Source organism: Poecilia latipinna, unplaced genomic scaffold, assembly GCF_001443285.1.
Source record: "Poecilia latipinna isolate Pla-1442-1.1 unplaced genomic scaffold, P_latipinna-1.0 Scaffold135, whole genome shotgun sequence".
Classification (NCBI taxonomy): Eukaryota; Metazoa; Chordata; class Actinopteri; order Cyprinodontiformes; family Poeciliidae; genus Poecilia; species Poecilia latipinna.
This window is the reverse complement of record NW_015112751.1, coordinates 174,234-194,029: the sequence shown is the minus strand read 5'-3', so window position 1 is coordinate 194,029 and position 19,796 is coordinate 174,234. Positions and strand designations below refer to the sequence as shown.

At 36.9% G+C, this 19,796-nt stretch overlaps 2 long non-coding RNA genes across 5 annotated transcripts in view; both read right to left on the bottom strand.

Annotated features, from left to right (window-relative positions):
• Positions 1-1,210: 1,210 nt before the first annotated feature.
• On the bottom strand, positions 1,211-12,307 carry LOC106945233 (uncharacterized). Its single transcript, XR_001424518.1, has 2 exons — positions 11,635-12,307; positions 1,211-2,040 (listed from the first exon to the last, which is right to left on the bottom strand). It is a non-coding gene; the product is annotated as an uncharacterized LOC106945233 (long non-coding RNA).
• Positions 12,308-12,310: 3 nt separating this feature from the next.
• LOC106945232 (uncharacterized) overlaps positions 12,311-19,796 on the bottom strand; it is a 116,567-nt gene continuing 109,081 nt past the window's right edge. For all 4 annotated transcript variants that reach the window (XR_001424515.1, XR_001424516.1, XR_001424514.1 and 1 more), the window contains one exon: positions 12,311-12,363. This is a non-coding gene — a long non-coding RNA (uncharacterized LOC106945232). The remainder of the gene's footprint in view (positions 12,364-19,796) is intronic.

Below are 19,796 nucleotides of genomic sequence, written 5' to 3'. Positions count from 1 at the left end.
AAAATAAATTTATTTTTTCTGCTTAATTTTCTTTACACTGTACCAGAATGCAAAATCACAAGACAAATATTCGGTGTAACGTTGGAACAAATCAACCATCGCTAATAAAGTGAAAGCTGAAAATGACTTGCCTGTTCGATTCACAAGCGATTTAAACCAACATGTAAAATTAGAAATTTCTTATGAAAACTTGAATGTTGTTGACATGTTGTTGTATGTTGTTGACATCCTTAAATATTTTTTTCTCTTTAAACATTGCAATGTATAAGTCATACTTACAATATACAATTTGCACTATATAGTTTCTGCCCCCAGCCCTTTGATTTTCCTCTCTGGCAGACTTGCTGAGGGTAGTGAGCAGAGTGAGAGGAAGTGTGATAAACTGAGCATGGAACATACAGAAGGGGCCCCGTCTGGCTACAGTAGCCAGGGTTAGAAACCACAGACAAAGATGGAGAGAGGCAGATAGCAGGGGCCTAAAACTGCTTGCTACATTTGTGTGACAAGACCAACGCCAGCATGATGTTTTTGATACCCTACCCTGCTAAAAATGTTCTCCTGTGTGAAGATAACATATTTTTTCTAGGGGCTTTCTACCATTACGTGCTGCGGCTATTTAAAGTGCTTAACCAGGGGTAATTATTATTTACAATTAAAAAAAAGAAAAAAAAAGAAAAGAAAAAGATTTCCTTAAAGTTTGACACAAATTTACTTAGAAGTAAAGACTGTTGGGTTAATACTGCACAGCCTGCATATTGAAAACGTTTAGTGTTGCAATGACCCAAGAGCACTAATGCATGTGTAGGTACCATGGTCGTATTTGTTACACTGAAAAACTTTGCCCCAGTATTTCAGTATGCGATATCAGAACATCCTTTGCTTTTGTAAAATGTATGACACGATACAGTTGAAAACAGAAGTTTAAGTACACTGAATAAAAAGACACACTTTTTTTTGTTTGTCATTCAGACCTAAGACAAAATAAGATGGATCTAATTTGACTTCACACAGTGAAAGAAAAATATGTATTCGTCTTTTCATTCATGTACATTAACTTCTGGCTGTAACTGAATATCCATTCAAATAGTAAACTTCATGATATTCCTGTTATAAAATAATCCTTTTTTTTTTTTTTTTTTTTTTTTTTTTGCTTTGTTCTGTTTATTACATTGATTTGTGATGGCCAGAAATCAAAACTGACATACAAACTTGAATAATTGTCCATCTATTTACGAAACGTCCATGTCAAGAACTCTGAGCGATGCTTTTCCTCTCTTCATATAGCATCCAGAATTTCCCTGCTCTGTCCTCATGTGACATTTGCAGTTGCTATCATGAGCTATGTTTTCACAAGTCCTCTGAGCAGGAAAGAAATCTCTTTGTACACCTTTATATTACATAGATTTTTCACAGAGCAATACAAAGTTCATTAATAATCCATGCTGCAATGATAAAAGTTAAATTCTTCACATTTTTATTGTTACAAGAGCCTGAGTTTAGGCATATTTCTCCTCTGAGCTATGCATATTGCATGAGTGCATGTCCTTAATGCTGTTTTTGCTCCCCAGCGACCGACGTTAGACAACCTCCATTATAATAGATGCAATCCAAGCTTATGATGTTATGCTCTGACCTTAGCTTCTTGAATTTATGGAATCTTAAGTAAATGGCTTGTCTTGTATAAACAGAGACAGAGCCTTTGTATTGAGTTTCATCGGTTAGATTATACACAAAAAAGAAAAAAAAAAAAGAATTAATTTTCTTAATTTTACAAGCTTACAAATGCAAAGCCGTGCTTTACTATACAGAACATGCAAAACCATGTGAGACCCATTTAACCACTTCTGCACAGCTGTACAATTTAACATTGACACCACAGGATGATGCTAAATCTTCAAACATACAAACAGACAAAAAAATGTCCTTTCATCTTTTCTTCTGTTTTTCTTTCCCTATCAAGACATTCTCCTCTCTATCGGCATCTTCTCTCTCCCTTTTTATGCAGGCTTGTTTTTTACATCTTCGCTCCTCCGGAACAGGCTGCAGAAAGACATACACAAAGAGAGAGGTATGAATGCAGGTACTAACAGATGTAATGATGTACTTTGTCTATCCATATGCTGAAAGAACTTTTTTTTTTTTTTTGAGAAACATCAAAGGATTTAAGTATAGCAGCAAATCCCATTACTCCCAATTCCAAGTTCAAAGACCGGCAGGATTTGCTGGTGTATATGCTAAGTTATCAGCACCAACTATAATAAGAGGTGTCTGAAAAGCACAAATAAACTTTCCACATACATTTTTGCAAATTTGTGTACGGTGCAACCATATTGAAATTTTAGTTCAGGGTTAGAGAAAAGTCTTTAGTTTTCCCACCTGGAATTTTAATTTCAGGGAAATCATGTTATTTTTTTAGCTTTGAACTTAAAAATTTGAACTTCTGTGTAAAAGAAGTTCTGTGTCCATTATTAAACTGCTTACTTCAACCAGACATGCAGTATTAGTGGAAAATGTCTTCTTTGTTTTAAATATTTGGTACAGCACAATGCATATTGAGAAAGTGACGCAGTTGTACTACTGCTCCAAAGTGTTTGTCATTATGGTTGTACCGTTTCTTGAGGTGGGACTTCTGTGAAGCCCTGCATAAGACAAGTTATATGGAGGTGGATTGTTAGCTTCAGTGTGGTTAAAATTTGCTAGCTTTGTTCTGACATGCAGAGTAGAGTCATTGTTGTTTTGGAATAAAACTCTTTGATAAATTGTTTTGTAAGTAGGAGAAAAAAAAAGAAAAAAAAAAACTATTTTCATCTTTAGCACATTTCATTGGAATAATGAGAGCCATCAACTACAAAATCAGCTTTGATTCTGGTGTGCTTTTTTCCCCCCTCCGGGTATCTGTCTCTGTACTGGACACATGATAAGTACCTCATATTTTTCCTACTCTGCATTTTTTTGCAAAAACAAAAAAAAAAAAAAAAAAAAAAAAAGCTTAACCATTATCTATTGCCCTGAACTCTGTGAAAAGATAATGGCATTAGAAATTCTTGGAAGCTCACTCTGGGAACATTGCTCAACTGGAAAGTGTAAGCTCAGCTCCGAAACAAGCCCGAATGTCTCTGTGAAATGAAAAGAGCCCCGTAAATCACTACTCTTTAATACTATGTCATTAAAAAAAAAAAGAACTGACGCATAAATCACAAGTAGTCTGCATTATTCCCAGGGGGTATGTGTGCTGTGCTCCGTCATATTACATTTCTTCCAACGTGTCTGTATGGCAGGCTCCACATCTGGATCAGCATTATTATGACAGTGTGAATATTGAGCAGAGTATGCTGCATCAGACACCATTATACGGTGCATTTAAAATACCTAAGGCGTACCTTTTGCCACGTACGGCACCAAACTAAGATTACATAAATACAAAACAAAAAAAAAAATTGGTGGAGTTATTTACGCAAAATTTTGCGTAGATTTAATTTATTTTACAATCACAAATTAAAGACGATATCCTCAAGTATAGACACAAAAGCTCGGAAGTCTAAATGCATACTATACGTCTTCATAACCGGGTCTCGGGTCAGCTCAGACTGACGACAGCAGATAAAGTCACACTCTCGAAAGAAGTAGAATAGCACTTCGCAAGAGGGTGATTTAAGTGGACAAGAAATAGCATGGCATCAAATCGTTGATGTTGCTGCTTTTTTTTTTAATGTGTAAAATGGAGCAGGTAATTGGGGGCATTAACTGGCATAAGCTTCAGTAGTCTGATGAGAAAAACTGTACCACCACAGCTTCCCCTATAAAGACGTCATGACCAAACGAGCCTGTAAAACAGAATATATTGTGGAAGTCATCAAACTTAAATAAAGCCAGATATTCATGATTTATGCTTAGAACAGCAATTAGACAAAATTACCCACCAGACTGCTTTGCTCATGTTTCAGACAGTGAGACAGTTCAGCTATATCAGGGTGTGTCATCGAACTGCGAGCGCTCCAGCAGTGACTCACCGTGACAAATCTGAATGCTCGAATACAAGAACAAAGACGGTTCAAGCATTGTATTGTCTTTAAATTTCAGAAATTTAAAAGGACGTAGCCTTTTTAAAATATGATCCACCGTATGTGTCTTTTGTGACTCTACAAAAATAATAGAAGCAATATTCAGGACACTTGGCACGGGTGTCATCTGGATGAAGTCGTCCACTTTATAGTCATTCAACACTCTAAACTCTCAGTGCAGTTTCTGAGTTGCACAGAATAACGTAGACAAAGATATGAGATCAATGAAAACAAGAAAAATGGCAAAAAACAACTCCGGTTGCAGCCTTGTTCTGCTCGTTTCCCTTCACTGTCTTTCTTGCCTTGCTGTTTTCACTCCCTTGTCCTGCTATTCCATTTTCAACTCATTTTTGCTGCCTCACTTTCTCTCCACCGCCCCCTTCATTCTTTCTGTCAGCCTCTGTCTCTCTCTCTCCTCCCTCATGAGCAGACAGGCAGAGACAGAGAGACTGTTGTTGTGCTTGCAGTCTGACACTATCAGCTCATAAATCCCTGTCAACAGCTTGTATGCCTCCTCTCCTCTCTCCCCCTCCCCTTCTCCATTCCTACCTCCCCTCAGTGGTGAAGGAGTGGAGGAACCCGGTGACCCGCTGGTGGAGGCTCGTCTGGCACAGACAGACAGATCAACCTGCTCTTTCTCTTTTGTACATTTTTTCTTTTTGTTTTTTTTTTTTTTTGCTGGCTATAAATAGTTTCAGTTAATTGGGGGATTTTTTTTCTGCCAAAGGGCCTGAACTGTGAGATTCCAAATGTATCTTCAGGTCTATGTTTTTATTACATTTCAATGACTCAGACTGAGTCACTGAGAGGACCGCAGCCTCCAGCTTCCGTCTCTTGAGATAGTTCAGTATGGATTTTCATGCGTATTGATGAGTCCCGTCTTCTCTATGTGGGGTCTTATCCCATACATGGGCTGCTCATTTCTCTAAAATGTACATATTATGCCTTTAAAAAAATGTATTTGCTGACACACAAGCCTAAATCTAGACACTTTACCTTCAAACAGCTAGAGAGCCAACCAATCATATTTTTGGGCCTTTGACATCAATCTTTGTTCTTCTTTAAAATTAGGCATTTTCTTACGTTGAATAAAATCCAATACTTCACTTAAAGTTGACAAAAGAGAAGAAATGTGTGTGGTTAAAAAATAAAATTAAAACATTTCAAAAGTAATTCACTCACCAATATCATTCCAGACACCACAGTCTCATTTTTTAAAGACAGGAACAGCTAGCATAATGTTCTGACAACCTATCAGATGAGGCTTAAATTGTCATTTTGTTCTAGATATATATGCGGACCCAACACAGCTACAGTCTTAAATAAACCGAGTCTTGCTCTTCCTGACAATGTTTTTAACCCAAGTAGTTTGCTAGTAGGCAAACTATTTATTTTTTTTTTTTAATCTAATAACTTCCTGTGATTCATTTTGTAATATATCTAAGTGTTGTCAAGGAAAGAGTACAAGTTGTTCTCCTGCTTGAACCTAGCACTGTTTTGAGCATAAATAACCACTGATGGGGTGTGCTCTGTGACACTCTTGTACATTGTGAACTTTCTGTGTATATCTGGGTACACAGCCATCACTGCCTTCCTAAGGAAATAAGCCACTGGCTGTACACATATAAAGGGAAAGCTGTAATGCTCCACTTGTGAAAGTAAGTCTGTAGGGCCTTTCCTTGCCACTCAAAAAACAATTCTGAATGTTTCACTAGAGGACAGGACTTATTGAAATTAATTAACTGATAAAGAAAATGAACCACTAGGTGTCACAAAAGTAATTTTTGTCAAAAAGGTGTTCACTGCAAAATAATGTATACATATACATGGAATGGATGCTGAAGGAGAAAAGACTAATATGGGAGACTGAAAACATGAGTGAGATCACTCTAAATTAGGTTAAAACTACAAATAAACTTATTTTTAATCTTGTTTTTTTATGTTGCATTTCCATCCCTCCTTTATCCAGGCATGGGCGGTGCAGACTTGGCTTAAAACTGACAATAAAGTTAATAAAATGTGTGTTTTTAGTTCTGATGTGGGATTTATTTATATGGATGACAGAGGTTAACAACAAGTCATAGAAGCAGATTAAGATTTCCAACCATAGATTACTTTATACATTATAGTTTATGACACAAAAACACAAACCGAGGACAATGTGAGTACTTGACTGAAACTGTGTGAAGCAAAGCCAATTTATTTTCATACATTAAAATTTTACAGAAAGAAAATTTTATGCACACAAATTATTCATTTCATCAAGGGGTTGGGGTGGCATCTACTCTGTCTGCAGCTATTAGGGACTGCTGTGTGAGGACTGGGCTGCCTGTGAGTACTTTGAGTAGCATCACTCCCTTCGTATTGAGAGGTATGAAGAGGAGTCTGAATAATCACTAAAGTTGCCATTTTAGACTTAAACTAAAGTATGTTGAATCGTCAAACATCAAATTTAGTTCAAATCTAAATTTACAAATGTCCACTGCTGCATTTCTAGTCAGAGGTGCAAAAAAATGTCTTTTTTTTTTTTGAGAATCTGATTTTTTTTTTTGTAAAAGTAATAAAAACACAGTAGAATAATGCACAATCCTGAAGACGTTGCTGAATCTCACTGAATGTTTGTAACATGCTTTCTAAATATCCTTAATTGATGCTTGCTTTCTTGGCGAGAAAGTAACATTGTCATTTGCTCAGAGAATAACTGTTTTTTTAATGTCCAATTAGAAACACCTAAAACAGTCATTTCTCCCCAATTATAAATGATATATTCCTACACACCCAGATCAGAAGGATTTCACACAGGTGTGGGCCAACATCAAAAACTTCTAAGACCGTAGACAAAAAGACGGATGTTGTGTCTTTCCATTATTCCTCCACCTCTGTGTCTCCCTTTCTCCCTTCCTCGACTCGCTTTCCCTCAGGCAATGTTTGCCGGCAGACAGTCACTGACATTGGTTTCCTGTTGTTAGGGGTAAACACCTGGTTAATGAGGTCACGCAACACACCAACAAGAAAGAAGAAAATGCCACCGAGTCAAAATTCACAGCCCTCGCCCAGTGCATGAGGATATATACGACAGACTCATAATCAGGTCGTGCAGCCACATACAGGAGGCACAGATACACGGTCGCAAACAGAGAGGCAGATCTTGCAAAGCAAGCGTCGACATGAATGCATACAAACACACACAAAGCTGCTCATGCATATGCTTGGCACAGACTGCTAAACAAGCATTGAGCCAACCAGTCTGTGTGAATCGCCACACACAGGCTTGTTAAATTATAAAAACACACACAGCCCAGCGCTGAGGTGGAAGAGAAAGAGGGAAAGTCATAACATGTTCTATTCTTTTTATCACCCCTAAAATGTTTATCACCAACATATATAGAAACCAACTCCAACGTCATGGTCTGCCGATATGCTGCGTTTGAGAAATCTTGAAAAATGAACAGCAGGAAGTTCACTCTGTGATGAAATGTAAAGCATGGAGCCATCTGCGAGTGCAAAGGCCTCTCCGTCTCTGTGGGGGAACATTTCAAGCTGTACCTGCTCTTGTACTTGCTGTCCAAACAGCTGCCTTTGTTGCTAATGTTCTCAGAGTGTCAGGACAAGAATGTCGTCACAATTTCAGCTTCAGGCAAAACAGAGGGGCCGAAGGGGTAGGAGGGCATGCACATGGCCATCAGTAACAAAGACATGTCAACTCTGAATGATTGGCAGTGGAAACACGGAGTGAAGCGCCGTGCTTTTATGTGCGATAAAAAGACAGAGAGTTCATGTTATTTTTTGCTTGCTCAACAACTGTTTGATAAATGACTTGTACTTTTACTCTGACAGGTTTTGTTCGAGAACATAAGGTCAAAGCAGAGTTTCTGTTTACCGAGGATCACTGACCAACCTCCAAGCATGATGTACATCACCCATGTGCATGTCTTGATAAAGCCTGTGTGGTTACCTGGGAAAGCCGAAGGAAAACAACAGCCCAAAAGGCCACGTCAAAGAGGATCCTTACATGACGACCGACTACATACATGTTAATCAGTAAAGCTCAGCTGCTCACTGTCAAGGTTATTTACCCTGACATGGTAGGGGTGTAGTGGTATGCAAAAATCACTGCCCAGAACTTCTATCAGCGTTGAAGTCTCAGATTGGTCTTATTTGGGTATGTTTCAATCAAAAAAAAAAAAAAAAATGTTTTGATTTCTAGATTTTATTTGGTTTTATGATGTTCTAAAACTTAAAGCAGAAACCTTAGTTTTTTAGTTGTTTTTTTTTGTTTTTTTTCAGTGAATAAAGTGGTATAAAGCTGGCAAAGCTAATCTCTATCTGTTAAAGTATTTCCACCGTTTGGGTTTAACTGTAGCAGCATGTGAAACCTTTTCGTTCGCAAACAGATCTTAGTGATAGATAAGAGTCCTGGCAGTTTCATTTTGTGGTCACTATTTTAAGGTTGTGCTACAGAATATTGCATAGGTACCAGTATAAAAATTGCTGCATGTATTCGGCATCAAGTTTAATTTCACTGGCTATAGCCTCTTAAAAACAAGAAATCCATTACGTAGAACCTGCTTGGCAACAGAAAGTTTCAAAAAGTAACACATTGTTCCCAAGTTTAAAATACATTTTTTGAAGAGATAAGAATGACTCTGACATGTATCAGTCAGGAGAGGAATTCAAAGACATTGCTAAAACATACACACAAACACATGCGAAATCTGTAAGGAATTACATTTTTTCTGCATTTTATAAATATCAGAGCAATAGATAGAGGTAGTGAGGTGTCTTTGTATTTTGAACATGATATGAGAATCACATTACTTTAGTAAGAAGTAGTCCTAATTTCACATCTTATGAAGTAACACCATGTTCTGTGTCAGCCGTCAAACATGGCTGATATAGAACATGACAGATCAGCTGCTTTACTCTTTCACCAGAAATATCACTTCAATGCATAAGTTTATAGATGCTTATTGTAGCAATCTGTTTTAAAGTTAAGATAATTACTATATTTATAAAGGAGGCTTTTTTTTTTGCATGCACACAAAAAAAAGCAATAATGAAATAGTTCAGCCTCTAACTTGCAAGAGACTCTAGTGCTCGAGCTCAAGCTGTCGTTTTACATGAACCTGAACTGACAACCCTTCATTCATTAACTGTGTCATGAGTCATGATTTGTGTCATTTTTGGCAAAGTGGAAAACTGTCAGTCATATTGTGAAAGTAGGCGTATTGTGTAATTTGAGAAAAATACAAGTCCTGTCCACTCCAACATGGATATTGCCTAATATTAAACTTAAATGGAAAATTTTCTGAGCCATTTGGATCTTCTATCCATCAACAAGTAAAGGTTTTGCGACATAAACTCAGAATCTTGTTTTTAATTTAGTTTCAACTCGGTTAGAAAAACAAATAGACAGTGACTGACCCTTAATTTCTGTGCTAGAAGCTACAATTACTATGGAGCCATTCTGGTTACTTTTTCAACGTCAGTCTAGAGTTGAGTCAGTCTGAGTCTGTTTCAATTAAACTTCAAATGTCAAAGAAAACAAAAACCATAAAAAATAAAAAAACAACTAACACATTGATATGAATACATTCTATACTGTATAGAAAGTGTCTGACAGTGCAGATCTAAAAAAAAAATAATTGGGGAATTAATGTCAAAGGACACAAAGCTGAAAAATCTTTACAAAAGTTTTAAAAAAATGAATTAAAAAAAACAAACAAAAAAACAAAACAAAAAAAACCACCCCAATAAATCTAATTGTGTTATGGTCTCTACAGTGAGTGTTTAGGAAAATATTCAATTTTAACCTCTTTTTTTTTTTTTTTTTACTAATATACTTAGAAGTAATGCAACCTACTTTTTGTCTGTTTGACGTAACTCTATACAGCTGATAAAACAAAATTTCAGTGCAAAACAAATAAGCCAGAAAGAATGAAGCATAAACAATAACAATGAACACCAACACCTAACCATGTCGGTGTTTTTTTAACCTAAGAAATCATGTTCAGTCAGCTTAGTCACAGTCGATAGTGATCTGTGTGGTAATTTTACTTTATCATAAACATAATTTCTAGTCCACAATATCATGAATTAAAAATCATAAGAGGAATTTGAATATGACCGCAAAGTAGATAATTCCCTACTTAATTAGTTGTATTGTAAATAAAATGACTATTTAAACACAGTTGTAAATGTCTCTATTCATGAGGCTTTAAGATAAGACATTGTTTTCTTAGTTCAGATCGACAGTTCAACCCCACACCTTTATATCTCAAAGCTCAAAGACCAATAACTTAATAATGAAATCTTTCTGGTCTTCTCTGTCAAAACATTGTCTCAGAGGCACCAGAACCAAGGTGATTCACCGAAGAAGGTAATTTCACAAGTTATTCCTGGACAACAAGAAGCAGCCTGTATGGCATGTGTCATACAAGTGACAAGGAAGCCGGTGATGAATCATCAGCCCTGTTAGTTAGACAAGCGGTCTTTCAGGCAGTTTCAGTCAGTTTGATTGTCAGAAGGACAATCTTTTCTAATTGTTGTGAACAAAAACACTGTGGTCGTGTCTTTGTCTGAGTGTGGTCCATGCATTTATTTGCTTTTGCAAAGGAAGTGGCTGACAGTGAAAAATGAGACCAATTTCAATTTTAATTGCCAGTGAACAAATGGCCCAAAGTATTTATGAGTTTTGACCAGAGGGACAGAGGAGAAAGCTTTAAGCATGAGAGCATTTTCCTTATCTCAGTTTTGGAAAAAAGTGCCATAACATGACTGGAACCCCTTTGAAGTTAGATTTGTAGTATTGTTGGAGATCAACCAAAGCTTTGAACAATGAAAGCAGAATAGGCAAAATGAAATTAGTTAACAGAGCCAAAGGTAATACTTTTTTTCTCTCTCTCCTTTTACTATGAAAATAGCTTTGCACAATGTTTTGATATATTTTTTATGTGTCCCAAGTTTTTTTTTTTTTTTTTTTTCTAGCTTTCAACATGTAATTGCTATACATGAGAAAATGCAAGCATAGAACATGATGGAAGGTACAAAAGAATGAAAACTAATTGAATTCCATTTCCTTTTTTTTCTTTTTTTTTAGGATTTTAAGCCTGTATTATCAGACAAAAAAGAAAACAAACAGAAACCGCTGTGAAGTAAAGCTTTATATTTTTTTTTCCTGTGGACAGTTGAAATCTGTCCATAGAAAACATATTTTTTTGCAATGAAAATATGGAAATGTTGGGTTTGCGTTTTACGTTAGTGTGACAAAATCTCCCACACTGATCTAAATGTGAAGGACTATCATTTAACATTTATGAAAAACACATTATGATGAGCTGAATTTTTTGTATTGCATATTTGTAGTTTTGTTTGAGTTTACATAATGATCAGCAGAGCATATGCTAATCATACTGTATACACTGTCTCACTATACCCTCTATGAGTGGCCTCAAGAGATCATTAACTAAATTAATATTAATAAAAAAGTCAAACACTTGACTTGTTCAGGTGAGGGATTTTTTTTCATCAATGCAGACAGAGTGTTTGCATGTATTAGCATGTCAATAATTACCTCTAAAATTCGGTCAATGTGTAGACATTTGAGTATAATGCATACATTCAGAAGCAGTCGATATGCTTTTTTTCCAGCCTAATTGTTAGCAATAGAAAGATGAAGAAATATCAATCATTTACCATTTTATTTTAAAAATGGAGGACAATATGGCAGACACACGCACAACTAACATGCAAACACACAGGTTCATTAATATGTACAAAATAAATAAGGCAAACTTTCCCACATTGCAAAACACAAAAAGGGCATTCAGTTAGTCTTTACTTAGTGACATACAAACCCATGGGAAGGCACAGAGTTGGAGCTGAGAACAGTGTAATTAGAGAGAAAGGAGGAGACAGACAGATAGAAAGAGCTTAACCCGAGGCACAGCAACAGGAAGAGAGACGGGGGGGAAGGAGAGGTGACAAGGTTGAGAAATATCTTCCCAACCTGAGAGAGAAAGGGGGCAGAGAACAAGAGAAGCAAGAGGCAAGTTGAGGATTAACGTGATGCACATTATTTATGCAATTATCTGAGAGCGTGCAGAAGCAATGAGTGATAAGGACATAGGCTAAAAGAAAATATAGCCAGAAAGGGGATGAAGTGAAATGAAAAAGAAAGAAAAGAACAAAGCAGCTGGATGTGTTATGTGAATAAATTTCTGAAAATAAGAAAATAAAGCGGCATCATAACTTGCCATCAACTCCTGTGTAGACGTTGCCGCTGAATCTCAGTCTGCCACACCTGAAAGAAAGAGAAGCGTGTTTACATTCTCAGATTACATGCACCGGTTTGTGTTTCTGCTCTCAGGTTCAAAACGAAAGCTCAACCTGTGCCACAGGAAATGTTTATTTCTCCTTTGAACAATATGCATGTGACAAAACGCCAAAACTTTATTAAAGTCAAGTCCAGTGATAAATGCTGTGCCTCTGAGATGAATAAGGGTCACCGTACCTTCCCAGCACTCTGTATGTTTTATTTATGTGAAGTCCCCTGGAACAATAATGCTCCTTTAAGGTCAACCAAATGTTATGTGCACAACTGTTTCCCTTGGTAGGTATGTGCTTGTGTGGTGGAGGGTCTGTGTGCGTGCGCGTGTGTGTGTATGTGTGCAGGCCGAGTGATGACACTGACCTCAAAAACTCCACCTGTTATTGCTGAAATGCACCGAATTTGTGGCCAAGATACGTTTCAATTTGACAGCTCTGCAGTAGCAGAGTATCTGTAGCATACCCAGACGGAACATATGCTTCAAATTTTGATTGTAGCTACCAATATTTGAGTTATATGGCCGGCAGCAATGTACTTGTCAGTAGCAACGTATGTGTGAATAAAACTGAACCTGAACTTAGGATGATGAAATGTGCACAGCGCCTTACAAAAGTATCTGCACGCTTTAAACTTTTTTGTATGCTATCTTATAATCACTGTGTTTTATCTATATTTTAAATTGTGGATCAAATAAAATTAGTGTGTAATTGTGACATGGATAGACAGTTATTGTTCACAGTTGTAAAAATTGAAAATCATAGTGTGCATTTGTATTCAGCTTTCCTGAGTCAATCACATTTTTCTGCAGATACAACTGTAGGTCTTTGGAGTGTAAAACCTCTGCTTGCTTTACACACTTAGATACTGATTTTATTTTCATGCTGTTTGCAAAAAAACAGCAAAAATGTTTTCCAGTATTATATATTTTTCAGCAACCACCATTTCTATCACTTTCTTTAAGGGTATCAGTATAAAGGGTGCTAAATACACTTGCCCATCATACTTTTCACATTTTTTATCTGTAAAAAAAAAATCTTAAGACTATCATTGCCCCTCTATAGACCTCTGTATTGGTCTGACATGTAGATTATATAAAGTTATAAAGTTTGTGGTTGTAGCATGACAAAATATGCATAAAAAGTGAACAATGGGAACATTAAATTTGGTCTTCAGCTTATTCACTCTGCTCTCTTAAATTATATCACTTTTTTTTTTTTTTTTTACATTTTTACCATCAAACTCAACAAAAAAAAATCTAGAGGAGATGTAACATCAGAAAATCTTTGTTAAAATAAGTTACTGCAGTCAGGTTCACTTTCTTTCTGTGCTCTATGTAGCTCTCCAACGCCCAAGAGCCTTTTGAGAAGATGCTGATACACAAATTCCCATGGGCTCGTTGGAGTGGACCGGAGCCAGCAAAAACTGCAAGCAAACATTGAGGCTGCTGCATCTGATGTGAACACAAACAACCTAAAAGCCCACATTCACACATCTATGTGTACAATTGCGAATGTGTTTGGGGTTAAGTGAAGAAAAGTGAGAAAAAGTGGAGGGGTTGGAATTAGAAGGAGAGCATATGCCTGCGTGCGTGTGTGTGTGTGTGTGTGTGTGTGTGTGTGCATGTTCGGTTGCAACCGACTGGAGGGCGTCTCAAAAGTGTTACAGCATTAGATTTATGAGGGCATTCACAGAAACACTGGCAATATAACAAAGATCTTGGTTCCTGTCAAAAGTTCATATTAGGTCCTATTGTGGCAAGAGGGAAAGGAGACAGAATACAAGCTTTGTGTGAGAGAACTGGGTGTAAAAGAAGGAGGCGAGACAAGAGGTCAAGAGAAAAGACAAAGAGCTGAAAAAAAATCCCAGAGAGCAGAGGAAACAAACAGAAAACATTTTCAAAGAAGGGGGGAGAGAAAACATCTCATGACAAGCAAAATGAGGAAAGGAGCCATGGAGAAAAATTCTGAGCTACCAAGAGAAACAGTCAGCCGCGCGGCCCCCCCCCCCCCCCTTCAGTTTCTCCACCCCTTGGTTTTTAGTTGCCAAGTCAACACCACATTATGGGTCCCTGGGTTTTTTATAATGGCTGGGTGTGTTCTGATCCTGCAGTAAAGCCATCAACAGTCAAATTCCAGTCTTAATTAGTGGTGGGAACAAGAGTTAAAAAAAAGCAAATCAGCTGAGGAACAATTAAGCATCGCAGAGGGGAAAAAAAACAAAAAAACTTTATTTTCCGGCAATATTTGAAATTATGGGATGGGATTGTGATGCATCAAGCTCACAACATTGATGCTTTTAAGGAATGCCACTTTTCAGCTCTATTGTTTCAGTTAAAGCTGGGAAATAAAACTACAGCTTAACAGTGCTTTCAATCTGTACTTGGTGGATGTCAGCGGTCATATCAGCGAAAGGCACTGGTTTTAAGTGGTTTCAGAATAAAATGACTTAAAATCCTGCACAAAAAAAGTCATTTTGAGATTAAACCAAACAGGGAAGGGGAAGTTAGCATGTTTATGGACTGTGGAAACTTTTTCAATAAAATAATCCATACACATACTCCTACTGATCTATGCTTTGAAGGGATAAAACTATTAATGTATAGTAGGTTACTTAGAAAGGTCAGCCTAGAATGTGAGAGGTTTTATTTTACACATTTTACAGTGTTATGAGTTATTAGTAAACTTTACTAAGTAAAGTTTCTGTTGACACTTTAGCTGAAGCACATACACGGAGGTGGTGATACATCTGATATAAAAGTACAATGTTATAAAAGTACAATGTTATGTTAAAAAAATAAAATGTTGAATTGTGGTTGTGTCAAAATAAAACAGGCCTAAACAAAATGTTAACAAAATACGTGAATTTGATCAAAAGGTTGAACAGAAAATGTATCCTTATAAATGTAAGTACAGATGGAACCAATATCTTCACATTGTTGACAAGCTTTGTTTTGTTTTCTTGACTTTTCACAAACCCCACAAAAACCTCAAAATTGAAGAATGATAGACCTGTACCAGACATTATAAAAAGCCATTATTATGAAAAGAAAACATCACCTTTAGCAGCTTTTTAACAGTGTTAACCAAGGTTGCACTGTATTTGGCCTCTTTCTTTTTTCCTGTCCGACCTCCTCAGGAAAGAGAAGCATGTCATAATATTGCCACCACCACGTCAAGAAAAAATGTTACAAAAAGCCAGCAATGCTTTAATTCCTCAATAAAATATTATCTATCTAAATGTCCAGCCACCACGAGGGAAGATAGAAAATCCATGACATGTTGACAAGTATAGGAAGACATTTTTGGTCTGCAGATGAGGTGTTTTGAGTCACCACACAACACCATGAAGCAAAAAGGAAGAAGAAAACAATGCCAATACAAGATGCAAAAGCTGATTTTGATATTTCTTTCCTTGTTATGGAGCAGCTGTTTGGAATTTCACTTTATTTCACTGTGTGTTTTCTCTGTCGATGGGTAAAAGGTCCTGTGCCAGAAGCAGAAAGCTGCACACGCTGTAAATCACACAAGACGTATCATAGCTTTTGAGTTTGTAGAGCTGTCAGTTCAAAGGCAGACTCTTACATGTGGCAAAGTGATCTGGCAGTATAGAGTATCATATACAGCCTGGAACACAAAACCAGGGTTTGCCTCTCTCTGAATCTTGACATCAGCTGCAAGCACCAGTTTTATATTTTTAACATTCAGCCCAGTGCTTGGAAAGATTGAACTTAGATCGTCTCTGGAAACATCATTTATATTTACTTTGCACTCATCTGCCAGAGCCCTCTACCTTGTAATTTCCAGGAATCGACTTTTACTGTAAAGCAGCTCCCTATGTTATGGTAGAAGTCAGATGTGCTGACCAGCTGCATCACCATGATGTCAACGTAGAGGAACTCAACTCTGTCCCTTGAGGAGAGAAAGGGTAAATTTATATTTGATTGACAAGTGGTGAGTGAGTTTTCTGAATGCAGAACGCATGCTGACACCAAGGAATAAAGCAGGCAGAGGGCTAATTGTGATGGATTGGCTTTACCTACTGAGCAATTACAGTGAGATTAATTGCTTACTTGTCACTTCACTGGACTGTTATTAGCCAAGAAAGCCGACTCTGGAAAGCATTTTAACGTGAGCTAATTGACATAATTGTTCTGCAGATGACAGAAATCCTGTGGTATTACAGAACATTCACTTTTCCCTCAACGGGTAAATAATAAACTTAACAGTAATTGACAAAATGTTGCAACTCAAAGAAAGGATGCATCAGCAAGAGATGACAGCCAGAAGGCAAAATAATTTAAAAAAAGGCAAAAAAAAAAGGGAAGGAAAAAAAAAAAAGAAAAAGTGTGTGTCTCTATGCAATGTGTGTGGCTCTGTATGTCTGAACAGCATGAAGTTGAGGTCATGGAAACTTAACTGTCTGTGTTACGGCCGGGGGATTAGCCTGGCCATGCCCTCACATTGGCTGGAATGCCTTTGCATCCCACAAACACACATGATGTGCACACTCATGCAAACACAAGGTCAGGCGGGGTAAGTCGAGCTGGGTCTGAATGACCTTGCAGCACTGCTTCTTTTAAGCATGGAAGATGTACAGTACCCTCAACAACTACAGATCCCCGGGTAAAAATACTGCATCTAAAAGCACTAAAAGAAACAAATATTTTGTTTCATCTGTATATTCTCAAAAAGAAAAAAAAAAAAGAAAATCAAACTAATATTTGGAGATTTGTGCAGTTTCTTTAAAAACCTCAATTTTAGAAAATAATTGTTTTGAGGCACATCACCGGTGCCTACAGTGGCAGTCCTAAAATAAATGTAAATTAAACATGTTTTCAATTTGAAATGTTAAAGTGAGCATAGTGTCAAGGGAACCATCACATAGTAAACACATAGTAAGTTCATGTTTCTCTGGGGTAAAAATCTAATGTGACACAGAGGCCAATTTATCCTTGAAGGTCCGCAAAATGGGAAAGACAAGCGTGCTGGCAATCAACACAAAGTGTTTTGATTTTTATAGGTCAGGAATTTGGCAGCTGACCTAATCTTAACCCATTTTTACAGAATCTTGAAAAAGTATTGCCACCATTTTGAAACTTTTGACATTTTCTTATGTCACAATCACAGTTCTTGAACTATTTGAACTTGAATTTTGCATGATAGACCAACACAAAGTACCATTTAGTTGTAAAGTAGAAAAATTGTCCAAGCATTCAAATCAACTTTGCACATCTAAAGATGGAAATTAAGCACAAGCACAGACAAATTAGATGGAGCGTCTGTGGAAAACAGGTCTCAAGTCTCTTCAGTTGGATTTAGATATGAGCTTTGACTGGGCCATTCCACTGTAACTCTGGTTGCAATTTAATAGCTTAAAACTAGATAAAAAACTTAATTTTGATCTCGTTTACTTGTTTCACCTTCTGCTTCAGACTGATTTTAAATGACATTTTATTTAGTTCCAGCATGCCTCAGGCACAGTTTAATGTATAGTTAATAAAAGCATGTGCATAGTAGATTCTGCATTAGTGAGCATGTATCCCGTTGAGCACTACACAAACTCCAACAAGATAAAACCCACCCACCATCTGGAAAAAATTACAGTGTGTTACAGTTAGGCATATCTTTCCCTCAGTGAGCAGGAAATGGCTTATTTCTCCCGAGCACAGCCAGTCCCAGCTGGGGAAGTGGCTAACCACATGAAACTAGTGCGATCCTGTCTGTTTACACACAGTAATTTGCACAGGTGAGAGAGCTAAGGCTTCTGGGATGAATGCAGTGGCCTTGTTTAGGCCCTACCCGGAACCAAGAAACTGACGGGATTTTTTGTGGAAGTCATGAATTCATTTCTTTCATCAAATCCAGAGATGGATTTGTTTAGGTTCTAAATTAAATTTTCAAAATGAACATTTGATTCAAACGGATTTATTTCCAGCTGAAAGGTGTTTGCTATTAACTGGGAAATATGTGGACTTTTTAATCTGATTTTTGCTCACCTGAATATATGAAGGACACCCACACACAGCAGTTTATTAAAATACTTTTCAAACTACAGATAAAAGTGACTTTTTCTTTCGACATGTGAATAACCAGAGGCAGAGCAGTGGATCAATAGTGTGTCCATTCAAACTGAAAATGTAATTGGTTTGATCCTGATGCAGGGGTTGTTGGAGGCTCTTTTTTCATACATAATTTAGAGTTTTGAGCACAGCGTTTCATTCAGCTCACAGTCTGTTTACTAAAAAAAAATAAGTCTGTTAGGCTCCACAGTTATTCAGCTTGCTGTGAAACATACTTAGGCTTCCTTGTTTAGCAATCCATCTACAAATTCCCACTTTACACATTGAAATAACCAATAAATTCAGCAAGCTTATGGATTATGGATGGAAATGGAAGCATAAAAAATCAACAAAAAAAAAAAAAAAAAAAAAAAAAACTCAGAAAATGGAAAACATGCCAGCACCACACAAAGTAGAATAAGGTTACACTTCATACTGGGAAAAATTATCGACAAACTAAAGAAAAACTTCAACATCTTCATACAAGCGTTGTTCATGGTGGTTTAAACTGGTTCAAACCTTTGCTGGAAACTATGAAAATAATTTTTAGGAAAACGACAAATACAGAATGTTTTACTTATTTTCTTCTTATAAATCAAAAATAATTTAACCCAGCCTTTATTTTATATTAAGCCTTGAGATTTTATTGCACCGCTAAAAGAAATTACAAATAGCATATGGCAATTACCATTAATATACAGATGCAATTAAACCTTATTTAATTTTTTAGCACTCATGACAAACTTGATGTTAAATAGTTACTTCAGAAAAACCTACAAAAACAATCTGCAATAATTGTTTGTGCCCACCAAGCCCAACCAAGAAAACCTGGAGTCGTTCCTTTACTGCTCTTTGGGTGACTTCCTTTTTCTAAATTTCCTGTTTCAATTTTTACTAGAGGGTAAAATATTGATCAATTTAGATTTTCTTTCATCATTTTACCTATCATTTCTACCGGCTGCATATTTTCCTCTGATGTGAAGTTACTGCATTTTGTGCCAACCTTTCCCAGGCTCTCTTGTCCTCCAATCTTCTCTCATCATCCGTCACAGATGCAGCCATCCCTGAAATTTCCTGTCCCTCTTTAGATGTGATTGTTAACGTCCACTTGCCATACCACAACGACTGGCCTTGATGTTCCGGACTACTCTCCTTCAACTTTTTACCATGTCCCATCTTCTAAAGGTTCTTTATCCCATTTGTGTCCATCTAGGTCCTCCGCAGCAGGAATATTCCATACGCTTGGTCAACAAGTTGTTAAATACGGTCAGATCTAAATCAAACTATGTGCTCTTACAATACAACCTGTGCACAACACAAGTTAGTAGCAGAAAACTAGATTTTTTTT